Source organism: Erythrolamprus reginae, chromosome 3, assembly GCF_031021105.1.
Source record: "Erythrolamprus reginae isolate rEryReg1 chromosome 3, rEryReg1.hap1, whole genome shotgun sequence".
Taxonomy (NCBI): domain Eukaryota; kingdom Metazoa; phylum Chordata; class Lepidosauria; order Squamata; family Dipsadidae; genus Erythrolamprus; species Erythrolamprus reginae.
The window spans coordinates 135,035,422-135,041,586 of record NC_091952.1 but is presented as its reverse complement, the minus strand read 5'-3'; positions in this window follow the sequence as shown (position 1 = coordinate 135,041,586).

The following is a 6,165-nucleotide window of genomic DNA, read 5'->3' as shown; positions in this document are numbered from 1 at the left end:
GAAGATATTACGACTTCAACTCCCAGAATTCCCCAGCCAGCGAATGCCATCTTCGAGAAAAGCGAATGCTGGCTGGGGAATTCTGGGAGTTGAAGTCCAAATATCTCCAAGTTGCCAAGGTTGGGAAATATTGTTCTAACCAATGGAAAAGGCCATGTGTTAATTAAGGCTAAATAACCAATCCCATAAACCTAGTTTGCTGAACTCTCCATGATCGTTTTTTCTTCATGTCACGTGTTAGAACTGTATTTCCACAGTGGCTGCATTCAGAGAATTTGTGTAACTCTGACCTACAAGATTTGTGTTTCTGACCTACAAGAAATATATCGTGATGTAGTGCAGCATATGAATCATTATAATATATGTGTGTATGTGGCGCTAGAGAGGCAGGAGGGGAAGGGATACCTATCTCTGGGGTGACAGAGGGTCAGGATATTTCAGTGTTGCTGGGGAGAGGCAGATATGGCGGGAGCCACGGAGCTAGCCGTTCCAGGGGAAGGAGGGATCGTTGCTTAATAACGATCCCTTGTTCCGGCTCCGTGAGCTCAACCCAGAATACTGGTGACGAGTGTAATTCTGGCCCTGGGCTCAGGTTGCTGCTACTCAATGCCAGGTCAGTGGTAAATAAAGCTCTCCTCATTCGGGATTTAATCCTGGATGAGGAGGCCGACCTGGCATGTGTAACTGAAACCTGGCTGGGCCCAGAGGGAGGAGTTCCTCTCTCTGAAATCTGCCCAGCCGGGTTTCAGATATGGCATCAACCTCGACCCCAGGGAAGTGGGGGAGGAGTGGCTATTATAGCCAGGGAGAGCCTTTGCCTGCGTAGACTCGTTGCTCCGGAGATTGCGGGTTGCGAGTCCCTCCTGGTGAAGTTGGACTTAGAGGTTCAGGTGGGCTTGTTTCTCACGTACCTGCCTCCCAGCTGCGTGGCACAAGCCCTGCCTGTGCTGCTCGAGGAGGTAGACGGGCTGGCGGTGGGGTTCCCTAGACTTATTGTCTTGGGGGACCTCAACCTGCCGTCGCTCGGCGTATCCTCTGGACTGGCACAGGAGTTCATGGCCACCATGGCAGCCATGGACCTGACCCAGTAGGGTCATGAGGGGGGGCACGCTCCTCTCTGAGCAACTGAGTAATGGTCTGAGACTAAGGGGCTTAGAAGTGTTGCCTTTGTCATGGTCAGACCATTTCCTACTGCGGCCTGACTTCCTGGCTCCAATCCTCCCCCGCAGGGAGGTGGAACTGATTAAGTTGTTCCGCCCCAGGCGCCTGATGGATCCAGAAGGTTTTCAGAAGGCGCTTGGGGTTCTACCAGATTCACTCGTCCACAGTTCGGCAGAGTCTCTGGCTGAGGCCTGGAACAAGGCTGCAGCAGAGGCCCTTGACCGAATTGCGCCGCTGCGACCTCTCCGTGGCGCTAGACCCCGTAGAGCTCCATGGTTCAACGAGGGGCTCCGGGAGTTGAAACGCCAGAAGAGACGTCTAGAGAAGCGATGGAGGAAGAGTAAGTCCGAATCCGATCGAACACTTGTAAGAGCTCATATTAAGACTTACAAAGTGGCGCTCAAGGCGGCAAGATGTGTGTATCATGTCGCCTTGATTGCATCAGCGGAATCCCGCCCGGCCGCTCTGTTCAGGGTGACCCGCTCCCTTCTTAATCAGGGGTGAGTTGGGGAGCCCTTGCAGAGTAGTGCCGAGGATTTTAACACGTTTTTCGCTGATAAAATCGCTTGGATCCGAGCGGACCTCGACTCCAATTGTAAAACAGAGTCGACTGACAACGAGTCAGTCGAGGTGACTCGGGCTAAACGTCTTTGTCCATCTGTCTGGGGGGAGTTTGACTTGGTGACACCTGATGAAGTGGACAAGGCCATTGGAGCTGTGAGTTCCGCCACCTGTCTACTGGATCCGTGTCCCTCTTGGCTGGTTTCGGCCAGTCGAGAGGTGACACAGAGCTGGGCCCAGGAGATTGTCAACGCCTCCTTGGGGAGGGGGTCCTTTCCGGCCCTTTATAAGGAGGCACTTGTGCGCCCCCTCCTCAAGAAGCCTTCCCTGGACCCAGCCGTGCTTAATAACTACCGTCCAGTCTCCAACCTTCCCTTTATGGGGAAGGTTGTTGAGAAGGTGGTGGCGCTCCAACTCCAGTGGTCCTTGGAAGAAGCCGATTATCTAGGTCCTCAGCAGTCTGGATTCAGGCCCGGCTACAGCACGGAAACTGCTTTGGTCGCATTGATGGATGATCTCTGGCGGGCCCGGGACAGGGGCTTGTCCTCTGTCCTGGTGCTTCTTGACCTCTCAGCGGCTTTCGATACCATCGACCATGGTATCCTTCTGCGCCAGCTGGAGGGGTTGGGAGTGGGAGGCACTGTTCTTCAGTGGTTCTCCTCCTACCTCTCCGGTCGGTCGCAGTCGGTGTTAGTGGGGGGTCAGAGGTCGACCTTTGGTTTCTCCCTTGTGGGGTGCCTCAGGGGTCGGTCCTCTCCCCCCTGCTATTTAATATCTACATGAAACCGCTGGGCGAGATCATCCAAGGGCATGGGGTGAGGTATCATCAATATGCTGATTATACCCAGCTTTACATCTCCACCCCATGTCCAGTCAGCGAAGCAATGGAAGTGATGTGCCGGTGCCTGGAGGCTGTTGGGGCCTGGATGGGTGTCAACAAACTCAACCCAGACAAGACAGAGTGGCTGTGGGTCTTGCCTCCCAAGGACAATTCCATCTGTCCGTCCATTACCCTGGGGGGAGAATCACTGACCCCCTCAGAGAGGGTTTGCAACTTGGGCATCCTCCTCGATCCACAGCTCACATTAGAGAAACATCTTTCAGCTGTGGAGAGGGGGGCATTCGCCCAGGTTCGCCTGGTGCACCAGTTGCGACCCTATTTGGACTGGGAGTCACTGCTCACAGTCACTCATGCCCTCATCACCTCGAGGCTCGACTACTGTAACGCTCTCTACATGGGGCTACCTTTGAAAAGTGTTCGGAAACTTCAGATCGTGCAGAATGCAGCTGCGAGAGCAATCATGGGCTTCCCTAAATGTGCCCATGTCACACCAACACTGTGCAGTCTGCATTGGTTGCCGATCAGTTTCCAGTCACAATTCAAAGTATTGGTTATGACCTATAAAGCCCTTCATGGTACCGGACCAGATTATCTCAGGGACCGTCTTCTGCTGCACGAATCCCAGCGACCAGTTAGGTCCCACAGAGTGGGTCTTCTCTGGGTCCCGTCACCTAAACAATGCCGCTTGGCGGGACCCAGGGGAAGAGCCTTCTCTGTGGTGGCCCCGGCCCTCTGGAACCAACTCCCCCCAGAGATTAGAATTGCCCCCACCCTCCTTGCCTTTCACAAGCTACTTAAAACCCACCTCTGCCGCCAGGAATGGGGGAATTAAGATTCCTTCTCCCTAGGCCTTTACAATTGTATGTATGGTATGTTTATATGTTTGGTTTTTTATATTAAGGGGTTTTTAATTCGCTTTTAGTATTGGATTATTACTGTATATTGTTTATGATTGCTGTTAGCCGCCTCGAGTTTTCGGAGAGGGGCGGCATATAAATCCAATAAAATGAAATGAAACGAAATATACATACATACATGTTTTTTCCTGTCAAATCACCTTGGTATACCCAAATATGGAAGGATCTTAATGCTTCCTTTTTGGCCCTACCCAGGGCCATTTCCAAGGCAGTTAATTTATTCATAGCTGACAAATTATATTCCGTATGTGTCACGTGTTTTTCCTGAATTTGAAAATTAAGGGAGACTAGGATAGATTATTTCGCCCTTCCTATGGCCTCATCAGTTGGGTATGGCTAGCTGATAAGGCCACAAGGCTGAAATATATCTAGTCTCCCTTCATTTTCAAATTCAGCAAAAATGTTTGGGTGTGGCTCGAGGGTCATGTGACCAGGTGGGAGTGGCTTGTCAATCATGTGACTAGGGATGGCTTAATGGTCATGTGACTGGCTTAAAGGTGGCCAACTTGACGTCACTCATGTCAAGGATTTGGGTTAGGATGCCTGGCCTCTCCTCACCTCAGAGATAGAAGCAGTGAAGGGGTACCAACATTTTTACTATCACACTGTGGGTGTGGCTTATGCAGGATGCCCTGTATTTTCTTTCAAAATCTTTCAATGCAAATTGGGTGCTCTGGGGTGGAGCTCCATTTTTGCTACCCCACTGCGTTCCCCCCGTCCAGGCAGTAGACCACCCCTGATACATATGTATGTATGTTTGTGTATATGTATGTATGTGTATATATATATGTGTGTGTGTGTGTGTGTGTGTGTATGTACGTCTATGTATCATTATCATACTCTTATCAGTACCCATCTTATGTATATAAACAATGTTATATCTACATTCTTGACAAAAATAAAGGTGTATGTTTTCATTTGTATAGCAAATAGTATATTAATTTGAACCCATGAATGTAGAAGACACATAAACAAATAAAATGGCTTGGTTATCTTTTTGTCTACTTTTTACTTTAGCTCAGTTTTTAATAGGTTTTGATTATTTATTTATCTATTTATTTATTTATTTATTGGATTTGTATGCCGCCCCTCTCCAGAGACTTCATTTTAAATTGTAAGCAGCCCAGAATCACCTGTTCTGTGAGATGGGCAGCTATTTGAGGGAATACTGTATTATACAAATGTTTAAAAAAATCATCTGGAATTCATCTTTTATCCTGGGTGGAAATCTTAGTACAGTGGTACCTCTACTTAAGAACTTAATTCGTTCCATGACTAGGTTCTTAAGTAGAAACGTTCTTAAGTAGAAGCAATGTTTCCCATAGGAATCAATGTAGAAGCAAATACAGTCATACCTCGTCTTACGAACCTAATTGGTTCCCTGGGGAGGTTCATAAGATGAAAGGTTCATAAGACGAAACATTGTTTCCCATAGGAAACAATGTAAAGTCAATTAATCTGTGCAACAACAAAAAAAACCCTGCAAAAAACCGCTGCCGCCCGGCTGTCACCTTTTAAAACAGCCCGGGTCTTCTCAGCGGCCTCCCGAACGCCGAACTTCCGGGTTCGGCGTTCGGGAGGCCGCCGAGAAGCCCCCTGGCTGTTTTAAAAGGTGACAGCCGGGCAGCGGGGCTTCTCGGCGGCCTCCCAACGCCGAACCTGGAAGTTCGGGTTTGGCGTTCGGGTTCAGGAGGCTGCTGAGAAGCCCCCTGGCTGTTTTAAAAGGTGACAGCCGGGCTGCGGGGCTTCCCAGCAGCCTCCCGAACCCCGAACCCGGAAGTTCGGCAAATGTTCGGGGTTCGGGAGACTGCTGGGAAGCCCCGCAGCCCGGCTGTCACCTTTTAAAACAGCCGGGGGGCTTCCCAGCAGCCTCCCGAACACCGAACGCCAAACCCGAACTTCCGGGTTCGGCGTTTGGGAGGCTTCTGGGAAGCCCCCCGGCTGTTTTAAAAGGTGACAGCCGGGCGGCGTGGCTTCCCAGCGGCCTCCCAAACCCGAATATTTGCCGAACCTCCAGGTTCGGCGTTCGGGAGGCCGCTGGGAAGCCCCGCCGCCCGGCTGTCACCTTTTAAAATAGCCGGGGGGCTTCCCAGCAGCCTCCGGAACGCCGAACATGGAAGTTCGGGTTTGGCGTTCGTAAGACGAAAAAAGTTCGTAAGAAGAGGCAAAAATTTTCTGAACCCCGGGTTCGTATCTCGGGTTGTTCGTAAGATGAGGGGTTCGTATCTTGAGGTACCACTGTAATGCATGCAAACCCACTAGGAAAGAAATAAACCTCGGAATTTGGGTGGGAAGAGGAAGAGGAAGAAGAGGAGGAGGAGAGTTGCTGCCAAAGGAAGAAGGTGAGATGAGGGGAATCAAAAAAATCCAAAACTTTAAGGCTAAAAAAAAAAAAAGAGGGACTCTGAGGCAGCGAGGAGCACGCGCCTCCAATACACCCGGGGCGAGGCTGCCTCCCATACACTGGCTGCTGCTGCTGCTACCTGCTGCCTCTTCTTTCCCATGCTGAAGGGCTCCCCTCTCCTCTCGCTCATTTGCTTTGCAGCCGGTGCATTTCCTTCGCTGTGGTGACTCCTCAGCTGCCCAGAGTGAAGGGAGCATTTCTTTTCTCTGGGCGCTGGCAGAGGTTTATTCCCTGTCCAAGCACCCAGAGAAAGAAAAATGCTTTGTTCGCTCTGGACTGCC